The sequence below is a fragment of the Maylandia zebra genome, linkage group LG5, assembly GCF_041146795.1.
Source record: "Maylandia zebra isolate NMK-2024a linkage group LG5, Mzebra_GT3a, whole genome shotgun sequence".
Lineage (NCBI taxonomy): Eukaryota > Metazoa > Chordata > Actinopteri > Cichliformes > Cichlidae > Maylandia > Maylandia zebra.
In genome coordinates, this window is record NC_135171.1 from 38216600 (window position 1) to 38230951 (window position 14352).

The 14352-nt window shown below is 43.5% G+C and overlaps 1 protein-coding gene across 1 annotated transcript in view; it reads left to right on the forward strand.

Moving 5' to 3' along the window:
• Positions 1 to 2601: 2601 nt before the first annotated feature.
• gli1 (GLI family zinc finger 1) overlaps positions 2602 to 14352 on the forward strand; it is a 61163-nt gene continuing 49412 nt past the window's right edge. Inside the window, exon 1 of the mRNA XM_004547684.3 lies at positions 2602 to 2946. The gene's annotated coding sequence lies outside the window, so the exon portion shown is untranslated. The remainder of the gene's footprint in view (positions 2947 to 14352) is intronic.

Below are 14352 nucleotides of genomic sequence, written 5' to 3' on the forward strand. Positions count from 1 at the left end.
TTTTATCCAACCTTAGGACGACCTTAAATGTCATGTTACTCAGCTACAGATACTTTATGATTCAGGGAGTAAGCACTCTTTGAAGTGGCATTAATCATAGAGATGCTCTAGCAGAGTAAGAGTCCAGTACAAGTGTCCGTGGATCATTTGGACTTTGATATGACAACACACAGCGTAAAGGTTTCTCAGTGACTGACCATTACTGACCTTTTCTGATAGCCAGATTATTAAAACAGCATCTTGAGGTCTACCAACAAGCATGAAAGTAAAGCCAGACTTTCTACTTCACTGTAAGCATGTAATGTCCAGAAATATTCAATGAAACTTTTAACCTGATAATTACGTGACTGAAGGTGCTGGAATTTCACCACTTTCAGGGAAGTAACAACAATTTTTACTTTAAAATTTACAGCTTTGTTCTTTTGATTGGTTTTTAAAGTGGGGGCATTTCTGCATACAACGACACGATGATATCACAGATATTTATCACCAAACTCTCCCTTTCAGCTCCATGCAGACCTCAATCATCCTTGTGCTTTCCTGTCTTACAGGAAAATGGTAAATATTGGCTTTATTAAATATTACTTAGATATATCATAATTGATTTATCACATAAATGCTGTTAATGCAATCTGTATGACAAAACTTTATGAATGAATACATGGACTGAGTGTGGCAGGACAACATGCTGTAGTTTGGGGACAAAATGCTAACCATGCACACCGTCTTCTGGCTCAACATCAAAGTTCTCATTTTGTACAGTGTGCAGACAGAAACATGCCAGTGTCGTTTATACGCACAGAAACTGTGAAAGCAGTTCGTGCTCACAGCTGAAATAATACTAACTGATTCCAGGTTTTCTGCATGTCAAACTGTTTCCTTAAACAAAACTTTTTCTATCCACCGATAAGCTCATTATAGATTAAAATCATTGGAGACTTGGCATGTCTCTACAAGACATCGTCACAAGGTGGGGTAAAGGAGGACCTGTTTTGCTAAAATTCTTCTACCTGAAAATACTTTAACAAAAACATCATATTGTCAGGTGCTGTTAGAGCTCACCTGGTTGAATAGGTGACCCCCGTATGTCAGGGACTATTGCAGGGTTTGAGTTTAGCCCCAGAACATTTCCTGCATGTCATTCTGTTGACTCTCTCATTACTTTCCTGTTTAGCCTTTTAAATTACTCTGTGTAATAAAGGCTGAGACACATAAAGTTAAAATAAATAAAGGAATTAGATCACCAGAAGAATTGGTGGGGTTTCAGTTGAACATCGATGAGGGGCACACTAAATTTTGCACATTATGATTATTTTTTGTATATGAGCTCATGGTGGAAATTGTTTCATTTACTGACAGGAAAATACAAAAATTCAACATATGCAAGCATCCTAATGCAGTGAAGCTCATAAATAGTTATTATTTTTCATACAGGGATACTTCTCTGCCTTTTGCTTGGGAAATTAACCTACATACATGTGCATGTCTCACCTGGTCACCTGGTAAGAAATTAACCGATCAGCTCCTGGACTTTTTAAATCTTTTTTTGCATCATAGGTTTTCTTTTTTATAACCTTTTATGTCATGAATACACTAATCCCTCATCTCTTTTGGAGGAGACATTTAGGAATCATGTTCATCTCATCCATTAATCCAGACTGAAAACAACAAGAAGAGACAACACAATGTGTAAATAAGCAAAGTAGCAATATTTTCAGAGAAAATATCCCAACATCTGCCTGCATATGTATGTTACCAAAATGCTACTGCTGCTGCTGCTGAATGAGATCACAGAACTGTGTGTGTATGTGTGTGCGTGTGTTTGTGGCGAGAATAACTAAGTAAAAAGAGCCGCTCAGAGATGAGTAATGTTATTGTACCTCTGACCAGGAACCAGCTGACACTAAATGAATCCAGGACCTGCCAAAGTTGTGCCAATTTTTGTGCGCATAACTTGCATGGATAAAAAAGAAAATGCGCAAAAAAAACTCCGTATTATAACGCATGTGTGACTCTTTTTGCATATCCCCGACATAATAATCTTGGCTTATTTGTGTTTCTAATGTCCTCCAGATTTTCTTAGAGAACAGTAATGAAGGAACGTGGACCTGTTCCTGCTCCCAGCAGACTGGACTCCAGTCCAGGTTTTGGCCTTTACTGGCAAGGCGCAGCAATCTGCAGCATCCCCACACGAAGCCAGCCACACACGCTGTCCGAGAAGCTGCTACGAAGTTACACCAGTAAAGTAAACACAAACATTTATAGAAAGATTATCCCAATTACTAGATAGGAGCGCGCTTTATATAGACACAGCCATGTCCATACATGTATTTAATAAACATGCGCATGCTGTAATGTCTTTACATAACCACCTTTATTGCTGTAAACGAATCTGCCTTTTTCAGAAGGAATGGGGTGAGAAATGGACCATCTCTCGGTTTCGTTGGGTATTCTGGTGCGCATGTTAACTTTGAAGGGAAGGCTGAAGCAGCGTGGTCCTTTTTTTTAAGAAAAACAAAAAGTGAACTTCCTGTTTCGGGGTGGTCCACAGACTGTGGAGAAAGGGAGGGAGAAAGGGAGGGAGGGAGCGAGGGGGAAGGGGGTGCACATTCCCGCATTGGCTGTGCAGCCGACTCCAGGGTGCTTTGCGGGACTCCATAGTCGAACATGGGGTTTAATTTTGTCACCGTTTACGTAAAGCGGCTCTGAAGAACCAAACTATGGAAAAGCGCTCCTGAAGGAGAACAATGTGTCGGTTTCTGTGAACAATTCACTTATCTCCATCCGAGCGCGCTTGGCAGAAAGTAGAGAGAAAAAAGGAGAGACGCGAGGCTTTACTGGAAACTCAGACTTACTTTCACGGTCCTTGGATCCTCAGCGCTCTTCCAAGGACTCTGGGAACCGAGTCAGAAAGTTTCATGCTGAATGTCCCTGCATTAACCTGAGGTAAGCAGTGCCGCTCATTTATGCTCGCTCCTCAAATCACAGCCGATTACTGGTAATTGTTACCGGGCTGAAGATTCTTCATCCTCCGAAAGTTGAGTTTAAGTACTTGAAACTTTTCTTAAAGTGAGAAAATAAATTTCAGTTGTGTCACTAATGTTCATTTAGCAGATGCTGCGTGACTTTTACCTAATTCAGGTTCTATACTTTTAAAGTTTACAGTTTGCCACTCCAAATTTCAGTATTGGACCTGTTTAATTTCTCTGTTTATCAACCAAAACCGAGTTCAGCATTGGTCCATCTTCACTTGCAAATTGTTTCTTCTGCCTTTTTCTGCCCATTTGTGGAGATGCACGGAGTGGCTCAGAGTTTGGACGTGACATTTTAAAGTTGTGCGTTCATCTCCTGGAGAAGTTCTTCCATGAGAGGTCTGACCGCCTGCACGGTATACACTCATCCGGCACTGAGGAGGGCGGCAAGGCCACCCGAGAACAGCTGTTTCTTGTAACCTGAAATACTTGAGGTGCCAGTGTCTGCTCCAAATGTGAGGTCCTGCCAGGGCACCCACAAAACAACACCTCACTGTGTGAGGCTTTAGTGGACAAAAAGCTCCTGTACATCTCTTATTAACTGACTTTCACTTCTGTCTTTCTTCTGGGGAAAAAAAGGGGATATGAATTGAATAACCATAATCTGTTGTTAATCTGAGATAGATTATGGATTCTAATCTAATTATCTCTGCGAGAGGCCACTGTAGCTGCTAATGTGAGAAGATTAGGCTGCTGGACTTCATGTAGTGACCCTGCACTGAAGAGCGTCAACACTGGACTCAATGGGAGAGCCAAACACGTATTTATTCCAAAGTGACAGTGAGAAGTGCTAGGCATACAAACTCACAACCTCCGTTAACAGTATTTGCACAGACGCGCTCACATGCACACACAATATATACACTCCAATAACATGTGAGGGGAAGAGAATTATAGAATTATAAATAGATATAAATTACAATGAAATAAATTTACATTTAAAGGTTTATAGGCAGGTCTGGAGGCATTGTGGGATACCTGCTGAGCGTGATAGAAGCATTTAGTTTTTCTTGTGTCACGCACTCAAGCGACGTTGATATATTTTATTCAATTCCATTTCAGTGAAACTCAGTGCAACATAGATTTAGCTTTTTACAAGTATTCACACTCTACTCAAGGTTGAGTTGGGGGAGAAACTGAGGGGGGAAAGTGCACTTGTCCTTTGGTCACATGTGAAAAGCTCTGCAGGGGAGCTTCCTCACCCTCCCTGGTCTTTATCACGTGTGTTAAGACCAAAAGGCTTCTTAATGGGAATGCTCTTAAACAAATACACCATCCAGGAAGCGACTGTCCTCCTAGAGCCAGACACAGGTGAGGACTGAGCTGGATTATCAGAGCCATATCAGAGCAGTGATAAGTCTCTCTCAAGCTGAATACAATTGGATGTGGTGGCACGAACCGCTTCCATCTTGGTAAAAACGAAGGAAGAAATGTTTGTCACTTTAAATGAAAGACATTTGTTGCATCTGCTTTACATTTGAATAAAACTTTGGACACTGAAACAGCTAAACTTGAATTTTTAAATAGCTGTCTGTGGCATTTATGGTGTGGACAACCTTAAATGTTGGCATTATAAGGCGACTGGTCATGTGATACACATGTAACCAAAAGCAGGCAGCAACAAGTGCTGTGTTTTTGTCCAGATTCCATTTTAGTCCGCTCAGCAAGAAACACATGTCACGTGATGCCTACAACACCCCCCCATTACACACACACACACACACACACACACACACACACACACACACACACACACACAATCCTCCTCCTCTCCAATACCCTCCTCCCACCTTCCAGAGAGGGGGGGCGTGAGGTGGAGGAAAAGAGGGGGGAGAAAGACCACCCTCACTGGGATCACAGCCCCTCAATCAGACCCTTTCACACCCTGTGAACCTGAAACAATCAGGGTTTAATAGCAGCTGTCTGTCTGTGCCGGCCCTGGCCTAAACCACGTAGGCTCACAGTGCACGGCCAATCGGGTTCGGCTGCAGAGAGAACAGAGTAGACAGGCATGGGATGCTCCAAAGGACACATAAGCAAAGACACACACAGACTCACAGATAGTCCTTTCTGTCTGTATCCCCTGCTATTCTTTTCTCAACTCCGACTATGCTCCTTTGACTCATGAAGAGGTGGTCTGTTTGATTAGATCTCTGATGACGGGGTCTGGTATTTGAGGCTTATGCTGGTTCTTCAGGTTGTGATTCTTTGTGTGTTTAGACTACAAGAAAACTTCAGTTGAGTTTGTGTGTCACCATTTATCTGCAATTGTTCATTGAGAATGGATACATTTTGGTTGTGATGACATTTTTGGTTATCTTTAAGCCCCCCAAAATCGGAATATTACTACAAGAAGCCTCAAACATGTATGCCAAAAGTCTGTTTTCACCATAAAAAACTGAAGCCTACAGTCAGTTCACACAAAGGATTTTGTAAGATCCCCTCTTCCTAGAATCCGTCAAATGATGCTTAAATGAAGCAGAGGAATGAGGGGGCGGGGAGGGTGGTTGTTACTAAGTAGTGGGCTGACACCAGAGGGCAAAGGCATTAGACACTTAGAAATCTTGAATCACATTAGCCAAAGGGCAGCCATAATAGAAAGGGGAAATGTTGCAGTCATGGGAAATATTCAGAAAATCACTGTTTGTGGTCACTTGGAGCTTTCCCAGCCACTAGAGGATGTACCAGACAAATTGCGTTAGTGGTGATTAAAAATAATAATAATCTGCAGAGATAATCAGTTCAAAGCAGTAGGAAAACGAGACACAGGTCGGCTGGAATTGATATAATTGCTTTGGTGGAGAGATGATGAAAAATTGAAGCCACAGTGGTGAGTTAAGACTGATCCCACAACTGATTTTTATTTTGTAGATGAAACATTTATCTACTAATCAACCAAAACAGTTGACAGATTAATCAGGGATGAGAATAACTGCTAATGGCAGCTGTAATCAAATTTTATAGGTGCAGTCCAGCTGTTTCCTTATTTAAAAAAAAATCAGGAGTGGCTCCAGTGTGGAAACATTGTTGCTTTAGTGGAGCGCAGCAGGAAACTTTAAGAGTAATGTTGGTTCTTTTTTACATTAAATCCTAAGACTGAGCCTGAGGGAATATGTGCATGCATGTGATATTAAGCATGCTGCACGCAGTAAAAGGTGGGGTCGATTCCTTCTCCATCGTCCTTTCTTCTTCTTTGAATTAGGGTGGCGGTCTTTTATACATTCATGTGTTTGTGCACATGTGTGCGTTTAAGCGCAGCAAAGTAGGTCGACTGTTAACTATCATCTCATGTGGTCGATATTAGAAATCAAACTGGTGCTAATAGGATCCAGGTGAGACTGTGAATAGCTTTTATATGCACTAACAACCCACATGGATACACACTCATTTCCCACTCGGTTTGCAACAATGGGCGTGTGGTTGGGGGTTTCTTTGAGGGATGGTGGTCGACTGTGGATGAGAAAAGAAAGGAAGAGAAAACCAAATCTGATGTTGTAATTTTGTAACGATTATATTCAGTCGTCCGATCAGATTGGTAAAAGCCAATCAAGCTCCTGTGTGTGAGTAGTGACTATGTAATGAGCTTGTTGTTTACAGATGTGTGTGCGTGTGTGCATGCGGGTTCATTCACAGAGTTTTTGTGCTCTTGCAAGATTATGTACCCGTATGTGTGAGTGTCGATTGCTGCGTGTGTTTCAATGTGTGCGTTCTCAGCCGCTGGTGACTCATGGCAGAAAGCGAAGAGGAGGCGGTGTTTATTATTTCACCAGGTTGCCATAGACACGCAGAGCAGACACGATGCATTCGGGTGCTGCCATCATCAGTGTAATTACGACACAGTTGTCTTATAGTCACCCTCCTCGCTGCCTGCGTCTCGCTGACTTCCACCAATACAAACGGATAAACACCGGTGTTACCCTTACGATTTCAGCGGTGTAGGGTTGCCCTGAGATATCACGCCTGATACGATGAGTTGTTAAAGACCTCTGACTTCCTCAACAGGACGCATGCTTCAGAATTTTCCTTCTTCTTTTTTCTCTTCCTCTCCAACAAGAAGACAGATCGCTCCTCGTTAGCACTTTATGTGGAAGCAGCAACATTTCCAACAGTTCCGTGTGCTGGAACGATCATTTCCAATCCCATTTGGTTAGAGACAGAAGTAGACAGAGTGAGACGAGAAGTTAAGAAGTGCAGAGGCGTACTCGTGTTGCGTGTGTTGTGATGGGTCTTCTGGAGAACAGCTCTGTTATCTAAGATGAGATAACGTCTTAGGATTCCTGGCTTGGCATATGTTCTCAGGAAGCCTGCAGTTGAACCATATACTCAGCTGTATGTATAAAACACATATATAGCACAAAATATGCGCTTAATCGTGCCGTGCTATGCTGCATTTTTCATGCAGTGAGATGCAGATGCACGTGGATGTCGATAGCAGTGTGTGTCTTGATTTCTTGTTGTTGTTTGTTTGTTTTTTGACACGTCACTGGTGAGTGCAGCATTACTTTTTTGATCACACGTCACAGTGCACGGTAGTGTGCACAATATAAACATTTATCACAGTCAGTGCTTCAGAGTTAATGGGAAATTTTTCACCTTTTTTATATTGAAGTGCATGATTTAAGAAAATGTTATAAAGATAACAAGATAAGATTTAGGCCTAGTATTTACTTTAAAATACTCGCAGTTACTGCAACACTTCTGTTAGTTCCCCCCGATACCCAGCCACGGTGTAGAGGAGCATCTGTGTGTTTTAATCACATTTCTCGGAGATAAGAACTTTGTGTGCCAAGTCTGCCAATCCGAAATGAAGCTAAGCAGATTGTGCAGATCTACTTACCCATTTGTATACATTTTTTTTCTGAATGACCTCAGTGTCAGTGTGTTCCAGGTTTATAGGGGTACAAAACAAATTTAAAACAATGAATGGCCTAAACCACATATCATTGTGGCTTTGTACTGCATGTTTATGAGAGGAGTGGTGTGGTCAGTCGGACCCACAAAGAGAAAGATACAGATTCTTTCTCTTTGTGTGTGTGTGTGTGTGTGTGTGTGTGTGTCTTCTTTTGTTACTTCCCTTCCAAATATTCAATTTCTTTCTAAATAAATCTTACTCCTTGTCTGCTTGCCTTGTCTTTTCTTACTTTCTCATTCTTTCCCGGCTGCTCAGCCTCTTACGTCTATTTCTATTCCTGCTTCGCTGCTCTTTAACTACAGCAAGTGTGATTTGTGAGAAGCTACAGTGGCCAGCCAATGCCACGTTAACCAGATTGGATGCTATAACAGGAAATCTGTCCGCATTCACGGACATAGTATAGTGACACACGCATAACTTGCTACCACTGCGAGCCAAATGCGAGGAACACTGCCAGTGATACACTGACACGAATCTGCTGCGGGTCAGAGGTTACTTCACCCGCGGTCATACGGCCTCATTTTTACTACAGCACACCTGACATGATGTTCAGTCCGCAGAGCGCTTTGATCAGACTTCATGCTCCGTATGGAAAGTTGGCCTCTCACAGATGATTCAAACAGAAATCTCCACCTTCATTTTAATTTACAAGTCACATCTGTTGATTGCTTTCCTAGCAGGAACAGGATGATAAATCTGCCTACAAAGAGAAGCATCTGCAACCAAACCAAACCCATTCGAGCTGGAAAGCACGGCAGCGTAGGATTAACAAAAGCGATGCGTGTGTAACACTGGTGGTGCAATACTAGACCTGTTAGTGCTACTTCTTGCCTTCTTTGCATGTAGTGCGGGCAGTATAGTTACCTTTAACCACAGTACGCGGACAGAAGGGAAATATGGACCAGATCAGACAGGTTCTAGATTCGTAGGAGCCAAGGGTGTATGACAACAGAGGACTTGTACACAGTAGGTGTAGAAAACACAATTGCATTTATTAGCAATTATTAAAGTTGTGCACATTTAACAAAAGTAGAGCGCGCTTCTTGAAAACAAAATAAAATAAACCCCACAAATGGTCGACCTAAGGATATATTGTCTTTTGTGTCTTTTTTTAAAAGTCAATTTCAGTCTTTCAATGTTCAGTAGTCACTCAGTGTGTTTGTAACCAGTCGGGTTACAATCTACCAGTTCATCCGGCTCTTTGGGCTGGGCTCGCCATCCAGTACTGGAAAAGGGATCCTCGATTCTTCTCAGGTCCTCAAAACCAATCCAATCCAAATAAGCAAAGGAAAAAACCTGACCATGCGAAGCAACAAATGCTACACGGGGCTTCACAGTGCTCACGTTGGCTCACGGCCTCTGGAATACAGTATCACTCTTATTATTCTTGCCGAAAAAAGGACTTTCTCTATCCAGCTAGCTTCTTTGCCGCACGGGTAAACTGATCTTTCACCGTCTGTGTCTCTGGCGTATCTGACTGGCACACGAAGGCACACGCAGGTGTCTGAGCAGCGCACAGACTGGGGGAGGGTCAGACCGGCCAATGATTGGTCGCTCAGTGGATCTGACAAACACACTCTACAGGACTAAGTCCTGCCCCCACACCACTTATACATTACATATACATATGTACATATTAATTAAACTTCTGTTTACATGCTTTTTATCAGTATTTATTATAATTAACTTTGTTTTTATCAATATTTATTTATACTTTTAATCCCGTTTTTAACACTGGGTTACACTATCCCCCCTTAGAATCATGCAAGTCCCTTTGCATGGGATAGCTAAACGGTAATGACAGGGGAACCAGCCTTCATGGGGATGACCACAGAATCTTGTTCTGTCAAGGCACTGGTAAAAGCCAGGCTTAGACCTTGAAACAGGGACTGGGCAATGGAAACGAGAGGATTTCCCAACCGACTATATTGCAGTCGTTCTGGTTGGGTTCTTGTTCTCTCTGAGCGCCTTACAGTCGCTGTGGCTTCACTCTCAGTATTTGACTGACTTGAGTTTGCTTGATTATCATTTGAGTTGTCTTCTTCCACTGGCCCATCACAGGTAGATCCATCGGGTAAGTTGGCATCACTCTCGCTTTCATTGTCAGTGGTTGAGTGTTCCACCATGGTTTCACTCTCCTCTAGGCTTCCATATCCAAGTGGATTTCCACATTCAGGTAAGTTGTCACATCCGGTTAAATTGTCAGCTCCAATCAAGTTGTCATGTTCATGTAAGTTGTCTCCTCCAGGCAGGTTGTCATGTTCATGTAAGTTGTCTCCTCCAGGCAAATGAGTTTCAGTATGATCGTGATCATTAGGGTGTGTCTTTTGCTGGGGAATCTCATAGACTCGAGTGACCTTTATGGGCTCTTGAAGAGGTTCCTCTCTGAACCAACAGATATCCTCATCTTCCAGTTCTGAATGATCACATTCCTCATGTTGTTTAGGTGATTGCCTTGTTTTTGGTTTGCGTACATGAGTTGGTTGGACAGGTTTCTCTTCAACAGGGGCAAGAAAACCACAAGGGAGCAAGAGATCGCGGTGGACTGTGCGGACTGGGCCCTCTTTTGTTAGGGGTTTTATACTGTAGACGGGCAAGTCACCTGCTTGGTTCACCACAACGTGAATATCAGTCTCCCACTTGTCGGCTAGCTTGTGCTTGCCTCTGAGACGGACTGCACGCACCAAAACTCTGTCACCTGGCTCTAGTTTTGAGGGTTTCACTCGCATATCAAATCTTGTTTTGTTTCTTTCTGCCATTTTGTTAGCATGGTCTGTTGCTAGTTTGTAGGTCTCTTGTAGAGTTGCCTTTAGTTTTGTTATGTACTGAGAATGCGACTTGAAACTTTTGTTGTTAAAGGGCAGCCCAAATGCTAGATCGACTGGCAATCTTGGCTGGCGGCCAAACATTAACTCATATGGGGCAAAACCAGTTGTATCGTTTTTCGTACAATTGTACGCATGAACGAGTGGTTTGACATAGTTGTGCCACTGAGTTTTGTCCTTTTCCTCAAGAGTACCTAGCATACTTAGTAACGTTCTATTGAAACGTTCTACCGGGTTTCCTCTGGGGTGATAGGGTGTGGTCCGGATTTTACGAATGCCCATGATCTTGCAAAGCTCTTGGATAATGTGGGACTCAAAGTCGGGACCTTGATCGCTATGCAATCGTTCGGGTATCCCGTAGTGGACTATGAAGTTGTCCCAAAGGGCTTTTGCAACGGTCTGAGCTTTCTGATTGCTGGTAGGGATGGCTAATGAATATTTCGTGAAATGATCGGTTAATACAAGCACATCCTTTACATTACTTCGATCAGGCTCAATGGACAGGAAGTCCATGCAGACTAATTCGAGGGGTCTGGTGGATTTGATATTCACAAGTGGAGCTGCTTTTTCTGGAGGAGTTTTACGTCTTACACAGCGGTTGCATGTTTTGATCTTATGTTCTATATATGCTGCCATGCGAGGCCAATAGGACCTTGTTCGGGCAAGATCTAAGGTACGTTCAGTGCCTAAGTGGCCCATGTCACAGTGGAGGCTTTGGAAGACTGAGTCACGGAGCTGTTCAGGTAAGACAAGCTGGTAGGTAACATCTCCTCCATCTTGGCGAGTTCGATACAGGATGTTATTGTGCATCTCCAATCGATTGAGCTCTCGGAGTAGAAGGTTGATGTCAGGAAGTTCAGCTCGCACAGTTGGTGGGACCTTTTCTCCAGTTTCAATTTGTGCAATAACTTCCCTCAGACAAGGGTCTGTTCTTTGTTCGTTTGTGATCTGTTCAAGGGACATATGGGGTATAACAGGAAGACCACCACAGTCATTTTCATTGACAAAGTCACCTGGAATGGCAGCTGCAGAAATGGCTAGCGAGTGAACCAAAGGGATGGTGTCATTTTGAGAGCTGCATACAAGGTGTTTCTCACAAATGGCAGACACTACTTCAGGACTTAAACTGCTGTCAGGTAGGGACAGGTGAGTCTGTGTGAACTGCTGTATGCGGTCGAGCTCTTTTTGGGACACTGCGTCGTTAAGCAACTCGCCATGTGGCCGTCTAGAAAGGCCATCTGCATCTGAGTTAAGCTTGCCTGCTCTGTACTGGAGCTTAAAGCTAAACGTTGACAGGGCAGCTAGCCATCTGTAACTCATGGCATCCATCTTAGCAGTAGTTAATATGTACGTCAGAGGATTATTGTCTGTTACGACAGTAAACTGATTTCCATATAAGTAATCTGCAAACTTTTCCGTTACTGCCCACTTCAAAGCTAAGAACTCTAACTTATGGGCGGGATAACGAGATTCACTCCTAGACAACCCACGGCTTGCATAAGCTATCACCCTAGTCTGGCCATTCTGCTCTTGATAGAGCGCGGCGCCAAGCCCTGTAGTGCTGGCGTCCGTATGGAGCGTATATGGCAGTTTAGGGTCAGCAAAACCCAATACAGGCGCAGTACTGAGCTTTTCAATGATGGTTTTGAAAGCAAAATCACAAGAGGGAGTCCATCGCTCGCCGAAAGGTGTCTTGGGGTCATGGTACTGGACAGACTTAGCTTTAGGCTTTGTGCTTTTGCGCAAAGGAGGGTAGCCTGATGTTAAGTCAGTGAGGGGCTTAACGATACTCGAATAGTTCTTAATGAACCGCCTGTAGTACCCTGAAAAGCCTAAGAATGAGCGGAGCTGTTTAAGATCACGGGGCACAGGCCAGGTACTTAAGGCTTCCACCTTTTCAGGGTCAGTCTCCACTCCCTTGCTGGACACAATATGCCCAAGATATCTGACAGAAGTTTGGAAAAATTTGCATTTTTCGGGTGAGAGTTTGAGCCCATATTCTTTCAGGCGATCAAGAACTTTCATTAAGCGAGCCTCATGTTCTTCAAGTGTCTTGGAGAATACAATGATGTCATCGAGAAACACGATCACTTCGCGCAGGTTCATGTCGCCCATACATTTCTCCATGAGCCGCTGGAATGTGCTGGGGGCGTTTGTAATGCCTTGGGGCATTCTATTAAATTCCCAAAAGCCGATGGGACATACGAACGCCGTCTTTGGTTTGTCCAGCTCCTCCATCTCAATTTGGTAGTACCCAGATTTTAAATCCAGGACAGAGAACCATTGCGACCCGATCAAGGTGGAAAACGTTTCCTCCAAATTGGGGAGAGCGTAAGCATCTTTTATAGTCTGCGCGTTAAGCTTTCTGTAGTCGATACAGAGGCGGACTTCACCATTTTTCTTCCGCACGACTACAATGGGTGAAGAGAAAGGGGAGGTAGATTCCCTGATCACGCCAGCTTCTTGCAGTTCTTTGAGGTGCTTACGGACTGCCTCCAGGTCATTCGGATGTATGGGACGCGCTCTATGCTTGAACGGTGTTTCATCTGACAATCTGATTGTGTGTTTCACTTGATCCGTCTTTCCAAAGTCAAGATCATTCTGTGCAAACACTTCGGGCATTTGGCTTAGTTTTTCGGTTATGCGCTCCTTCCATTCAGCGCTAATAGGGGAAGAGTCAAAGTTATATGTTACATTTGACTTCTGCTCAGTTCGGGATCTTGGAGTTCTCACTGAGTGTTCGTGAGATAGAACTCTTTGATATGCACTGACTTCTCCGATGACACAATTTAGAGGGACTGTCACATCATGTTCGGATTCATTGGTGAGTATAACTGGTACAAGGTAAGGTGCTCGTTCAGGTAGGTCTATGAGACAAGGTTTCACAAGGATGTCACCAGGTAAGGCTGACATTCGTGGATACTCTAACAAGACAGACCTTTCACCGTTACCGGCTGACACAGCTACAGCACCATCTAGAACAACAGTTTGGCCTGCTGGAATCAACTGTGGCTCTTTGTTGTGCATCGTCACTAAACCAAGACTACTGTCTTTGGACTGTTTGTGTCGTGACTCAAGAACTTTTAGAACTGCCCTATAGCCATATGGCAGGTTCAGCTGCAGTTCATGGCATGTGTTAGAGTACAGCTCATAAAGTACATCTAATGTGTTTGTCCCAATTAGCACTAAGGACTGAGAAGCTGTGCGCACATCGGGGACAACTAAGGCAAGTGTCGGCACTTCAGCTTCAATGCCAAGGAAGTCCTTTGGGAAAGTGACATGCAGTTCAATGTAGCCTAAGTAAGGCACAGACTGACCGTTGGCACCCTCAACTTCTAAAAGTTCAAACAATGGCTTAATCTCATGAGAGGACAAATGCTGACGATAGTAGGACTCGGGGACTGTAGTCACCTGGGAACCAGTATCTAGCAAACAACTCACTGTGTGACCATTAACTTTCACTTGTGCAGTACTCTTCGTACCAATTAGACCTTTAGGAAAGTCGAAGGAATCTGATCTTGTGTGTGACTTTAGGCTGGCACGCTTTTTAGGTGAAGCTTTTTGTTTAACCTGGGTGGGACGG